We start from the raw sequence: 14,843 nt of genomic DNA on the forward strand, positions 1-14,843 counted from the left end.
ATGATTTGGCCAGGGATCTCCTGCCTCTCAGGTGCATGGTCTCACCACTGAGCTAAGGGATATCCTGATACAGGGCTCCCTCAATATCTCCTGTTGAAGCTGTTCCACGTCGATAAATAGTCATTTGAGCAGGGAACTGGCCCCTATATCTCCCATCTTCCAGGTTGGTGCCCTAACCTCCAGGTTTAAGAATCACTCTCACACACTTTCTCTCTGGCCCATTCACTCTAATTATTTATCCCAAGTGGAACAATTTCAGCAGGAGAAATTGAGAGCGCCCCACCATGGAATAACCCAGCCACCAGTTCAAATCCTTCTTCCCTATCAGGCAGGGTTGGGACTTGAATCCAGATGACCAACTCCCTGGGTAAGTGCATTAAACAGTGGGCTATATGGTGAGGACTACCACAATCTCCTCCTTTTCCATCCAGATTTTGAATGGGACCTGATTTGGCAGGCAGCCTCCAAGCACACCTACTGGATTGGGCCCCATGGGTGAGATAGGCACTCCTCTGCCTATCTCATGGATTGCACTGGAGGTTAAGCAAGAGATCATAGAATCATAGACTATCAGGGTTGGAAGGGACCTCAGGAGGTCATCTAGTCCAACCCCCTGCTCAAAGCAGGACCAATTCCCAACTAAATCATCCCAGCCAAGGCTTTGTCAAGTCTGACCTTAAAAACCTCTCAGGAAGGAGATTCCACCACCTCCCTAGGTAACCCATTCCAGTACTTCACCACCCTCATAGTAAAAAAGTTTTTCCTAATATCCAACCTAAACCTCCCCCACTGCAACTTGAGACCATCACTCCTTGTTCTGTCATCTGTTACTACTGAGAACAGTCTAGATCCACCCTCTTTGGAACCCTCTTTCAGGTAGTTGAAAGCAGCTATTCTACTCCTCTGCAGACTAAACAATCCAAGTTCCCTCAGCCTCTCCTCATAAGTCATGTGCTCCAGCCCCCTAAACATTTTTGTTGCCCTCCACTGGACTCTTTCCAATTTTTCCACATCCTTCTTGTAGTGTAGGGCCCAAAACTGGACACAGTACTCCAGATGGGGTCTCACTAATGTCAAATAGAAGGGAATGATCACGTCTCTCGATCTGCTGGCAAAGCCCCTATTTATATAGCTCAAAATGCCGTTAGTCTTCTTGGCAACAAGGACACACTGTTGACTCATATCCAGCTTCTCGTCCACTGTAACCCCTAGGTCCTTTTCTGCAGAAATGATTCCTAGCCATTCGGTCCCTAGTCTGTAACAGTGAATGGGATTCTTCCATCCTAAGTGCAGGACTCTGCACTTGTCCTTGTTGAACCTCATCAGGGTTTCTTTTGGCCCAATCCTCTAATTTGACTAGGTTGCTCTGTATCCTATCCCTATTCTTCAGCGTATCTACCACTCCTCCCAGTTTAGTGTCATCTGCAAACTTGCTGAGAGTGCAGTCCACGCCATCCTCTGGATCATTAATGAAGATATTGAACAAAACTGGCCCCAGAACTGACCTTTGGAGCACTCCGCTTGACACCAGCTGCCAACTAACATGGAGCCATTGATCACTACCCGTTGAGCCCAATGAACTAGCCAGCTTTCTGTCCGTCTTATAGTCCATTCATCCAGCCCATACTTCTTTAACTTGCCAGCAAAAATAATGTGGGAGACCGTATCAAAAGCTTTGCTAAAGTCAAGGAATAACACATCCACTGCTTTCCCCTCATCCACAGTGCCAGTTATCTCCTCATAGAAGGCAATTAGGTTAGTCAGGCATGACTTGCCCTTGGTGAATCCATGCTGACTGTTTCTGATCAATTTCCTCTCCTCTAAGTGCTTCAGAACTGATTCCTTGAGGACCTGCTCCATGATTTTTCCAGGGACTGAGGTGAGGCTGACTGGCCTGTAGTTCCCCAGATCCTCCTTCTTCCCTTTTTTAAAGATGGTCACTACATTAGCTTTTTTCCAGTCATCCAGGACCTCACACAATCACCATGAGTTTTCAAAGATAATGGCCAATGGCTCTGCAATCACATCCACCAACTCCTTTAGCGCCCTCGGATGCATATAACCCTTCTTGTTACTCTGAACACAGGGTTTCTCAAACAGGGGTCGCCGTTTGTGTAGGGAAAGCCCCTGGCATGCCGGGCCGATGTGTTTACCTGCCCCATCGGCAGGTTCAGCCGATCGTGGCTCCCACTGGCCACGGTTCGCTGCTCCAGGCCAATAGGAGTTGCTGGAAGTGGCAGCCAGTATGTCCCTTGGCCTGCGCCATTTCCAGCAGCTCCCATTGGCCCGGAGCAGCGATCTGCGGCCAGTGGGAGCCATGATCGGCCGGACCTGTGGACAGGGCAGGTAAACACACTGGCCCAGCCTGCCAGGGGCTTTCCCTACACAAGCGGCGACCCCTGTTTGAGAAACCCTGTCTTAACATCTCTTGCTAGCTGCAACTCCAATTGTGATTTGGTCTTCCTGATTTCACTCCTGCATGCCTGAGCAATATTTTTATACTCCTCCCTGGTAATTTGTCCAATCTTCCACTTCTTGGAAGATTCTTTTTTGTATTTAAGATAAGCAAGGATTTCACTGTTAAGCCAAGCTGGTCGCCTGCCATATTTACTATTCTTTCTACACATCAGGATGTTTTTTTTCCTGCAACCTCAATAAGGATTCTTTAAAATACAGCCAGCTCTCCTGGACTCCTTTCCCCCTCATGTTATTCTCCCACGGAATCCTGCCCATCAGTTCCCTGAGGGAGTCAAAGTCTGCTTTTCTGAAATCCAGGGTCCGTATTCTGCTGCTCTTCTTTCTTCCTTGTGTCAGGATGTTGAACTCGACCATCTCATGGTCACTGCCTCCCAGGTTCCGATCCACTTTCGATTCCCCTACTAATTCTTTCCAGTTTGTGAGCAGCAGGTCTAGAAAAGCTCTGCCCCTAGTTGGTTCCTCCAGCAATTGCACCAGGAAATTGTCCTCTACACTGTCCAAAAACTTCCTGGATTGTCTCTGCACCGCTGTATTGCTCTCCCAGCAGATATCTCCCATGAGATCCAGGGCCTGTGATCTAGTAACTTCTGCTAGTTGCCGGAAGAACGCCTTGTCCATCTCATCCCCCTGGTCTGGTGGTCTATAGCAGACTCCCAGCACGACATCACCCTTGTTGCTCACACTTCTAAACTTAATCCAGAGACTCTTAGGTTTTTCTGCAGTTTCATACCGGAGCTCTGAGCAGTTATGTTCCTCTCTTACATACAATGCAACTCTCCCACCTTTTCCGCCCTGCCTGTCCTTCCTGAACAGTTTATATCCATCCATGACAGTACTTCAGTCATGTGAGTTATCCCACCAAGTCTCTGTTATTCCAATCACATCATAGTTCCTTGACTGTGCCAGGACTTCCAGTTCTCCCTGCTTGTTTCCCAGGCTTCTTGCATTTGTATATAGGCTCTTAAGATAATTCGCTGATTGTCCTGCTTTCTCAGTCTGAGACAGGAGTCCTCCCTTCTTGCACTCTCCTGCTCGTGCTTCCTCCTGGATCCCATTTCCTCACTTATCTCAGGGCTTTAGTCTCCTTCCTCTGGTGAACCTAGTTTAAAGCCTTCCTCACTAGGTTAGCCAGCCTGCTTGCGAAGATGCTCTTCCCTCTTTTCGTTAGGTGGAGCCCATCTCTGCCTAGCACTTCTCCTTCTTGGAACACCATCCCATGATCGAAGAATCCAAAGCCTTCTCTCTGACACCACCTACATAGCCATTCGTTGACTTCCACAATTCAACGGTCTCTACCCAGGCCTTTTCCCTGCAAAGGGAGGATGGACGAGAACACCACTTGCGCCTCAAACTCCTTTATCCTTCTTCCCAGAGCCATGTAGTCTGCAGTGATCCGCTCAAGGTCATTCTTGGTAGTATCATTGGTGCCCATGTGGAGAAACAGGAAGGGGAAGTGATCCGAGGGCTTGATGAGTCTAGGGCAGTCTCTCTGTCACATCGTGAATCCTAGCTCCTGGCAAGCAGCAGACCTCTCATTTTTCTCGGTCAGGGCAGCAGATAGATGACTCAGTCCCCCTGAGGAGAGAGTCCTCGACCACCACCACCTGCCTCCTTCTCTTGGGAGCAGTGGTCGTGGAACCCCCATCCCTAGGACAGTGCATCTCATGCCTTCCAATTGGTGGAGTCTCCTTCCCTCAGATGTATCATCTAGTCCACTCTCCGCATTAGTACCTGTGGAGAGAACATGAAAACAGTTGCTCACCTGTATCTCCATTGCTGGTACATGGATGCTCCTCTTTCTTCTTCTGGAGGTCACATGCTGCCAAATTTCTTCACCATCCTTCTGTCCCCTCTGAGCAGCCTTCTCCGATTCTTCAGAATGTTGTGCCTGTAGAGCATATCCTGACGTCTGTCCAGGAAATCTTCATTTTCTCTTATGCAACGCACGGTCGATACTTGTTGCTCCAGACCTCGAACCTTCTCTTCCAATATGGAGACCAGCTTGCACTTTGTACAGACAAAGTCGCTTCTGTCCTGTGGAAGAAAGACAAACATGGCACAACCTGTGCAGGTTACAACAGCTGAATGCTCACCATCCATATTACCTTCCTTCTAAGAGCTTCTTCAGCTGGTGCAGTAACTACGCACAGATGCCTGCAAGATGAAAGCCTCAGTGGGCTCTCCCCAGGCAAACTCCCTCTGTTAGCCTCTTCTGTTTGCTGCTCAGCTGGTTTGCTGCTGACTGCCTTTTTATAACAGTCAGGCCCACTCAAGGCCCACCTGGAACAAAGAACTCCCAATTCACACTTTTCAAACAATCAAGCACACAGTCAAACTGACAAACTGTCCCCGCAACAGACACTCAAAATGTCCGGATGCCAAGAGCGAGGCAGCAGTGTGCATGCCCAGAGGCAAAAAGTTAGGCAACAAAGGAACTTTTACAGAGATACTGTAGGTTCCAAGTGATTTTAAGTTCTAAGGCTGAAGAAGCAGTACCATGGGGGTTTTGTGGATCACAGCAATGACTAAAACTGGGACTTGGGCACCTTAGTCAGCTGTTTAGGTGTCTTTGTGGTTCTTGGCCATAGAGATTAAGTGCATAACAAGTATTCACTCATTTTAGGTGCCCAATTTGAATATAGAATCTGATTTTTCTGAGCACTTAGCACTATATCATTCTTTATATGTGCAAAACACAGCTTCCATTGAGTTTAGTTGCTGCTATGCAGGCTCAGCACTTCTACAAATCAGACCCCACCAGCTCCCCTGATAACACAGGGACTGTTAGGCTACGTTCCTAATATAGCCCTTTGTGAATGCGCAATGGCTTGAATTGGTCCTATTCGGAAGAAAAAATTTGTAAAAAATATGAACAAAAAACAAGCAGCAGCATTTAAAAGCTTTTTGAACAATAATTTCCTCCCTGCTTTCCTCTTCCCTGTTGTACCCACAGATTGTTTTTATATGAAAAGGCAAAATATTCCATTATGAGCCATTAGTATTATTTTATAAATACACTCTAATAGCAGTTGGCATTCTAAGTGCATTTGCCACACACCAGGATCCTGTTGAAAGCATGGCAGCCAGCCAGAGATACAGGAGCACTATGAGAATAACTGACTTTATGATCTGGGAGGGGGGGGGTCTTGTCCTCCCCTCTCTGTGCCTCTCATCATTCCCATCTTGCACTGTATCTGTGATCCAGGTCCCATTCCTCAAGCACCTTTTGGATCCTTATCTTGCCAGGGAAGTACTTAATGTTTTGCTCCTGCAGCATTTCGCTCAGCAATATACTTGGAAGATGATGAGTGCCCTCAGTTCCTCCAGTGTTAAGGGGAGAATGCTGCAGTAGCTCGCGGGATCAGGCCTTCAGCCTGCACTTTGAATGGGCCTTGCCTGTTCTCTACCTATCAAAGCCTCTGGTCTCTCTATACGAGGGGTCGGCAATCTCTGGCACGCGGCTCACCAGGGCAAGCACCCTGGAGGGCCAGGACAGTTTGTTTATCTGCCACGTCAACAGATTCGGTCGATCGTGGCTCCCACTGGCCACGGTTCGCCGTCCCAGGCCAATGGGGGTGGCGGGAAGATGCGTCCAGCACATCCCTCGCCCGCGCTGCTTTCCGCCGCCCCCATTGGCCTGGGACGGTGAACTGTGGCCAGTGGGAGCCATGATTGGCCAAACCTGCCAACGCGGCAGGTAAACAAACTGGCCCGGCCCACCAGGGTGCTTACCCTGGCAAGCCGTGTGCCAGAGGTTGCCGACCCCTGCTCTATACATTGGGTTTCAGGCAAGGTACTGGATAAGGTGGCTGTTGAATGTGGTGCAGGGTGGGCAGACCTGGCAAGAACATCTGTCGTCTGTTGCTACAAGAGGAAGCTGACTTTGTTTGCCCCTGGCCAGTATTGCTATGGCAGTGACTCATGTGTGTGGGTAGCATTTTTTCTACAATGGTGTTGGTGCTGGTGTTTTATTCTCCCCTTACTCAAAATGGCTGGAGGGATTTTCCTCAATTTTCTTCTCCAAGATACGTGAGTCACCTTACACAGAAAGCTGGCATGGCAATTCTCAGCCATACACATGAATGGATCAGAGATAGGGATGTGTGAGGAGAGTGTGGACTTCCCCCTCCAACAAGAAGGGAAGGATGTCTCTCAACAAGTCTTGTTCTTCAAACTATCACCAAACCAAAGGGGAAAATTGATTTTTCTCCCTTTATTTGCAGGCAGTTTCCTGTTCCCCTTTAATATGATGAACTTCAGTTCAACAGCAGCCCCTTGGGGTCTTTTCGCAGCCCAGTTCAAAGAAAACAAAAGGCAGTGGCTTTCTCCAGCCAATCCTTTCCAAAGAAACAATCAAATGGTCAATAAATCAGTCTATCTTCTGAATAACCCTGCCTTCTGGTCTCACCACTTAGAGAATTCTTTAGCTTAAGAACCTCTAGTCTTGCTCTCAGGAAGAACTTCTTTCTCTCTCCACAGATGCCTGTGTGCTGAAAGCCAGGCTTCATTTTTTTTACACCAGAGCTGTAATTGAATTCAGCTGGCCTATTTCCTGCCTCTTCTTGGATCGTCTCTGCTCTCCAGTTGCATGGGATTACACACCTCATCAGAAAGAGGTTAGAACAGAGGTTGTTTTATCTTCAGCAAAGCAGGTGTAACCAGCACCTGCTATAATGTATCATAAATGATAATAATATCAAAAGAGAGACAAGGCGGGTAAGGTAATATCGTTTATTGGACCAACACTTCATAAAGTAAAGTCAAAAGAAAGTTTAATATAGACTTGCATGTTGAACAATCATTTCTATTATTCCTGTCAATAATCACGTAATGACAGGCTTAAATATCTATGATTATTAGGCGCTGACTCTGTGGTTTCTCCAGGACTCAAGCAACCACTGAAAAAAATATGGGGTGTTCAGCACCCATGAGCCACAGCATGAGCGGCAGGTATAAGAGTCTTGGGGAGGCTCCCCAAATGGGTCAAGAAATGCAGGATGCAGTGCACCTCTCTTTGGCGGTGCGCCAGTCTGACACCTTTGAAGCACTACCAGCAGAGGCATCCGAGAAGTGGGGGAGCCACCAGCGCCCTGCCTGTGCTTCGCCTGGAGGCCATGCTTCCACTCAGCCTCTTCCTGCCATGGCCCTGCCCATGCTTTGCCTCTTCCCATCCCCACTCTGCCTCTTCCCCCAAGGCATCACCCTCACTCTGCTTCTTCCCTTCCTCCCCTTGCCACAAAAGCGCCCATCAGTGAAAACAAAAGTCAATGCCTGTGCCATGTTTTCCTTTAAAGCACATTGTACCCAACATCTTTAGTATCCAGAAAATAGACTGAGACATACCTCGATGTTTTACTAAGCAGATAAATCAATCCTTCCTAAATGCCTGAGGATGACACATTCATGGATAATACATGAATGCATGGGATAGACTTGCATGGATGGACCTGAGACAACTGATATTCTGCCTTTGAGGTGAACATGTTGCCTATTGATGATGCATACCACTGACATTCTTAAGATTCTTTTTCCACGAACTCATTTTCTATTTAATGTTCACTGAACCAACTTCAGAAGCAAGGTCAGTGGTAAGTCTGCTTCACTGTGACCTTCATTGACTTGAATAATGTATAAGTGAGCCTGGCTCAGGACTTAAATGATAATTTAGTAAGCTCAATCTCTAATTTTCTTAAAAGATCATGTAAGAATTATTTTATTTTCGAATGCTGCTTGTCGAGATAAGTTTTGCAGCAGGTATATAATTCAGTTTGGGGCCTGATCTCCTGGAATTTCATTTTTTTCTCTCCTGTTAAAGAATCTATGAAATGAGCAAAAAATAATCTTCATATCCTTCCTTTCTCCTTTATGTTAAATATTATGTGGTGATATGTCTAAAGTTACTAATAGCCACTAATATCAGTATGTTGACGACAGGTATTTCTTCATACCACATGATTTTTTTTATTATTGTTATTACAAATGGCTGCAGGCAACTTGTTGTCTCAGAGACTTAGGCCTCAAATCAGCAAATTATTTATTTAACATGTGCTTGAGTACATCCCTATTCAGCTTTAAGCAGGTGTGGAAGCCCCATTGATTTCATTGGGTAGACCATGGGACTAAGTGTTTGCAGGGCTGGTGCCTAAAGTGACAAGAGAGATGAAGAGCAAGGGAAAGGGATGTAAAATACAAAGAGAGTTAAAGATCTCAACCATCATGTTAGTTCTGCAGTGGGATTTTTAATTTCTTTTTTTGTATTTTCTATTTCCAGGAGGGATGGGGAGGGAGGGAGGAATGTTAAGAACACAGGGGACAGTAAAAAGGAAGGGAGGGAATGACAGCATTGAATAAGGACATACATAGTAAGAGCGGAAAATGGGAGAGGGGATAATGGAGGGCAGCTTGGTGGGCAGGCGGAGTGAGGATGCAGAAGAGAGATTGGGAGGTTAGGCAAGCGGTGGACTGAGACCAGTAACATGCTAATATAGGGCTTTTATATGGAAAGAGTATTTCCTTTGATATGCAGACCTGATCCTTCTGTCTGTGTGGAGGGAATAATGACACATCATTTGTTTCATTTTTGGATGTTCAGCTGTTCCTTTAAATCTTCCTTCAAATTAAAGTTCCACTTTCCAGGCTTGCCTTGAAAACCAGATCACTCTGAACCAGATGCAAGCACCAAAACCAAGGCTCTGGTTCATGTTAAATAGAAATGATCACATCCTCAGCTGGTGTAAATCAATGGAGCTGTGCTGACTTGTGTCAGTTCAGGATCTGGCCCAAGCAGTTTAATACCCATTGTTACTAACATTTATCTGACCTCACAGTAAAACATCTTAGAAACAAATATATAAAATTTAACTTCAGCCTATGACAAAAATATATGATAAACACGATCAGGAGAGAAGAAACCTCACAGGTATTAACAGAGTTTTTATTAATTAGTTTCTTTTTAAATGTGTCCTAAGGAGGAAATATCCATTCTACATATAGCCATTGTTCTTGCTTCTGAAAATATTTTCTTCCTGAAAGAGAAGAAAAATGTATACAAACAGCTACACTATAGACTGGGGAAAATGTTTTGGGGCCATGTTGTAAATAGGTAGAAGGAATGTTGTAAACTTGTCTAACGATCGAGAGGGAGGAAAACAACATACCCATCAAGGGCAGTTTTATATCAATGTTGGGTGTTTTTTAAGGCGTGATCCTGCACCGTTTAAGTCAATGGAAGATTTTCTTTGACTTAAATAGGGGGCAAGATCAAGCCCTTAGAGCAGGAGTGGGCAACCTTTCAGAAGTGGTGCGCCAAGTCTTCATTTATTCACTCTAATTCAAGGTTTCGTGTGCCAGTCATACATTTTAATGTTTTTAGAAGGTCTCTTTCTATGTCTCTAATATATAACTAAACTATTGTTGTATGTAAAGTAAATAAGGTTTTTAAAATGTTTAAGAAGCTTCATTTAAAATTAAATTAAAATGCAGAGTCCCCCGGACCGGTGGTCAGGACCCGGGCAGTGTGAGTGCCACTGAAAATCAGTTTGCGTGCTGCCTTCGGCACACGTGCCATAGGTTGCCTACCCCTAGAGGTTATCCATAGTAGAGCCCTTCTAGGATTGGGAGATTGATAAAGATAAAGAAGTTGCCTCTTTCAAGTGCCTCCTGCATGTGGTTGAACAGCTCAGGCAGATACGGTTCCCTGTCATTAATACCAGAGAACCAATTAGGTAAGGCAAGATGACCTGTTATAACTGTTTGAGTGACTCATGTAAACACTGGAAATTACTGAGTAATAACTACTTATGTCAGGGATCGGCAACCTTTGGCCTGTGGCCTGCCGGGGTAAGCACCCTGGCAGGCTGGGTCAGTTTGTTTACCTGCCACATCCACAGGTCCGCGCGATCGCAGCTCCCACTGGCAGTGGTTTGCTGCTCCAGGTCAATGGGGGCGGCGGGAAGCTGCGCCCAGCACATCCCTTGGCCTGTGCTACTTCCTGCAGTTCCCATTGGCCTAGAGCGTCAAACCGCGGCCAGTGGGAGCCACAATAGGCTGAACCTGCGGACGCGGCAGGTAAACAAACTGGTCTGGCCCTCCAGGATGCTTACCCTGGTGGGCCGCATGCCAAAGGTTGCCGATCCCTCACTTATATAGTTGAAGAGTGTTTCAGTCCCACAAATCTTTTGACTGATGGCAAATTAAAGACCCAAATATCGAAAATAGTGTGACATTTTTTCCTGATCAAATAAATGTATTTTTTCTTAAGATGAAGGGCTTTGGCACATTAGGTCTTTTCTTTAAAAATCATAGGAACAAAGGAGCTTTGAGACAGTGGTAGTGAATACCAGTATAAGAACCTGAACAGATAGAATTGAAACTCTGGTTCAGACCAAGGTCCACTAATCCAGGATCCTGTCTCCAGCAGTAGTCAATTCCAGGTGCTTCAATAGTTATCACATAAGGAAATTTCCCAGCTGACCATGATCAGTTTAAGTTTGCGTTAAAGCTGAAGAATAAATGTTTTCCTTCTATTTTACTACTGTGGTATTTTTCCTATGTAACTGTGGATATTTGTAGATTATAAGGTCAGAAGAGGGACAGCATTACACAGAATTTCAACAAGTGATTCGTGTGTCAAGCCCACAACTTCTGTTTGAGCTATATAATAACTCTTTAAAAGACATCCTACTACATTAACTACTTCAAATGGCAGTATCCACCACATCCTTAGGTAAGTTGCACCAATAGTTAATTAACCTGACAGCTAAAAAGATTTACGCCTTATATCTAGTTTGGATTTATCTAGTTTCAGCTTCCCACTATTTGGTTCTTGCTATGCCTTTGTCTGATCAATTAAAGAGTCCTCTGTCAGAAATCTTCTCATCACATAGATGCTTGTAGACCATGATCAAGTCAACCCTTAACCTTCTCTTTGATAAATTAAATAAACTGAACTTCTTTAATAAAACAGATTTTCTAGGCCATTAATCATTCTTGTAGCTTTTTTTTAGCCCATTCCCATTTGTCAGCACTCTTTCTAATAGGTCAGTACCAAAATTGGACAGGTTATTCCAGTAGGGTTGCCAACTCTGACTGAAGCTATTCTGGGAGATTTTTTTCCCCAAAATGACATAATGTAATTTTCTTAAAATACCCTATTGAAATCTCCTGGATTGCTTTCAATAGTCACCGGGAGATCAATGCCAATTCCGGGAGACTCCAGGCCAAACCTGGAGGGTTGGTAACCCTATATTTCAGTCTCATTCATTTAACTATTCAGAAGCACACCTAATTAATATGGGCCACAACCTCAGCTGATGTAAACAGGCAGAGCTCCATTCAAATGAAATTATATCTATTTACAATAGCTCATCTGGCCTATGAGTTTTTACTTATTGTAGGTCATGCCCCTAAATAATCAATTGCTATTCACAGAGAGACTTTATGATGTGAGCAATGGAATTCTTGATGTACTGGTATTTTTTTTATTTCAAGAAAATCTCTGTGATTCATTCTTAAAAGAAAGTTTTAGACTCCCAGGATTTTCATGTTTAACTTGCTCTATATAATGAATTTTAACTATACAATTCCATTTATACAAATAATTTTCATTTTATTTAAAAGAAGTTAATAAACAACATATCACTTGTTTTTAGAGTGTGCTCACCCTGACCCGGACTATCTGTAAATATTAATAGAGTATTCTATTTGTGTTGATGCTACAGTTTCTCTAAACTGATCCATCAACTTGCTGAATGGATGAATGGTTTGTGCAAAAGCAAACACTGCAGGAACAAAAAAAGGAGTTTGCCTACATGTGTAAACTGGTGGTAATGCAGTGTAATTCTCTAATTCGTACACACATCTTGCACGTGTACTGTTTTCCAAACCACAGTGGAAGGGATCAAGTGACTTTCACAACAATGTCATCCACTGATAAACCAGCAAGTAAAGTTGTGTAAATGATGGGTTTATATTAACCACCAACCTTTCAAGTAACAAGTATATTGAAAGGATATTGAGCCAGATCCTTCTCTGGTGTGAATCAGCATATTGCTATTGACTTCAGTGGAGCTAAATTGATTGACAGCATCAGAGAATCTGACCCATTTAGTTTACATGTATAATATATAATTACTTAAAACCTTAAGTGTATGTGGTGTTTAATGATTAACAAAATCAGACACTTTTGCAGTGATGTGCATGTGTTTTGTATCACTGGCTTCCATTCCTCACACAACATAAACTATGTAAACTTCATTTATCATGCAGTGAAAGTACAAATCTGTGAGTGCTGCTGACAGAATGGTAATATGTTTGAATGCAGCCATTCTCTAATCAAACAGTGGAGAAACCCTGGGGGAAAAAATTAGATTGAATATTTTCCATTTCAAACTGTTTTTGTACACTTGTTTCAATGGATATTGCAGGAGAATGGGAGGTCCTGGAATGTATGTTTATTGCAAACAGTATTAAAAATGTTTTTAAAAAGCCACAGATGTTAGAGGGGAGACATAATGTGAAAATGACCCTTGTCTGCTTTTAAGCCTGAATTTCTTATTGCCACATTTGAGTCACAATAAATTGAGATTGTTGAACCCATTCCTGATTCATGGGTTTGTCATAATATTTACCAGTTAGACTTGCTGATCAGGGCAAAAATCTGTATTCCTATAGATATTCACTTCATGTTGCCAAATAATCAGAAATTAATTTTACACATTCACAAAGCCTCAACAATGAGGTACATTTGGAATATTCCTATCTGACTTGCTGTCATGGCACCAGCCTATAACTTTTAGTACTGTCAAAATACCCTTTGAGAGAAATTAAACTAGAATAATATAATGCATTCAAATGCATACTTTTTAAACAGATAACTCCATTCTTGCAGGATGGATGTTTAATTCTATTCATATTGTGATGGCAGTCCCTGCATTTCAATTTTTGCTTTAGTGATTTCTTCTTGGGAAGCCACTTAACTGGTTTTAATGTTTCTTTAGGTGATTCCTGTCCTGCAATTTATGATAGAAATTTCCTTGAGACATATATTGTCGGCTCTGCTCTGTGATAAGAGGCAGAGTTATTGTTAGGCTCTCAGCCAGAACTTCTTATATATGGAAATGCTGAGAGCTCCGTTCTACATTGATGTTCTCCCGCTTATTTGGTAAAAGAAATACTTCTAAAAACATAATTAAATTAGAATATTCTTATGTTTTCTTCATCTCTCCTGATTCACATCTTTCTCGCACACACATATTCCATGAAGTTACGCCAATTTAGAGCAGCTGAAACAACAGCCCATAATTACTACCCTATACTACCCAAATTACTACCCTATACTAAAAACAAGGTGCCTAGACCTCTATTGAAGGAAGGTCCATATCTTGCAGCAGAAGAAAGCAAATTCCAGGCCTCAGAGATCTTTCCTTCAATGCAGGCATGAGATGAGATTATGGGAGACATCTAGACCTACCTCAAATCTAGGGGTGTGGTGAAGAAAGAACTGGCTGTGATGACCTGCTTCTTGTGGGGAGCTAGGATTAGGAAGAACACTCTCCCTTCTGTTTGGGGAAGGAGAGGTCACCTTCCCATAGTGCTCTACATGCAGGATCAAAGAGAGAAGATCTGACCCATGAGGAGCAACAGCCTCACACTTTTCCTCTTCACTATATGTGCCCTGAGAGAAAGCTTATGTTTGAGAAACCTTCTCTTCTCCTTTTCAGTAAGTAGGAATTAGTCTATGAGGGCCCACCATCCCTCTCCTTTAGTGGGTAGTTAGACTAAGGATTCTCATGGAAGAGAGGAATATGCATGCAGGAAAAGCTCATCTGGAGAACTGAGTGAACCACCGAATAGTCACCTCTGAGATTATCTCATAGACAGAAGGGAACATCTAAACAGTCTCAGGGATGGGGGTGCATGCAAGAGGGCAGTATTGCAGCACAGTGGCTGTTGGATAGCAAAGCACACAGGGGATGTTGGTGTTTCTGTGATGGTATAGGAGTGCCCAAGGAACTTATGTAGTAGGTGTCCTCATTGGAGAGTAAGAGCCTTCAACCATTCCACAACTGTCTTCCTGCCTATTTGTAACAATTATGATCTCATTTGCAACCATAAAGGTATAGATAGGCAACTGAACAGATGGGCATTTGGTATGGTGAAAGGTTTCTTAGATACAATGCTGAGTACCACACAAGCTTATCTATAAATGCATTTAATCTGCCTATGGCTATATATCTATTCAGAATCCAGGTAGCAATCAGCATTTTTAACACAACATAAAATCAACTTATTTCTCTTCATTCTTTACCACAGTGAACATAAAATTGATCAGCATCCCTTTTTATTATAGTACGAGGTTCTTTGTT

The sequence above is a fragment of the Mauremys mutica genome, chromosome 1 (genome assembly GCF_020497125.1).
Source record: "Mauremys mutica isolate MM-2020 ecotype Southern chromosome 1, ASM2049712v1, whole genome shotgun sequence".
NCBI classification, from domain to species: Eukaryota; Metazoa; Chordata; order Testudines; family Geoemydidae; genus Mauremys; species Mauremys mutica.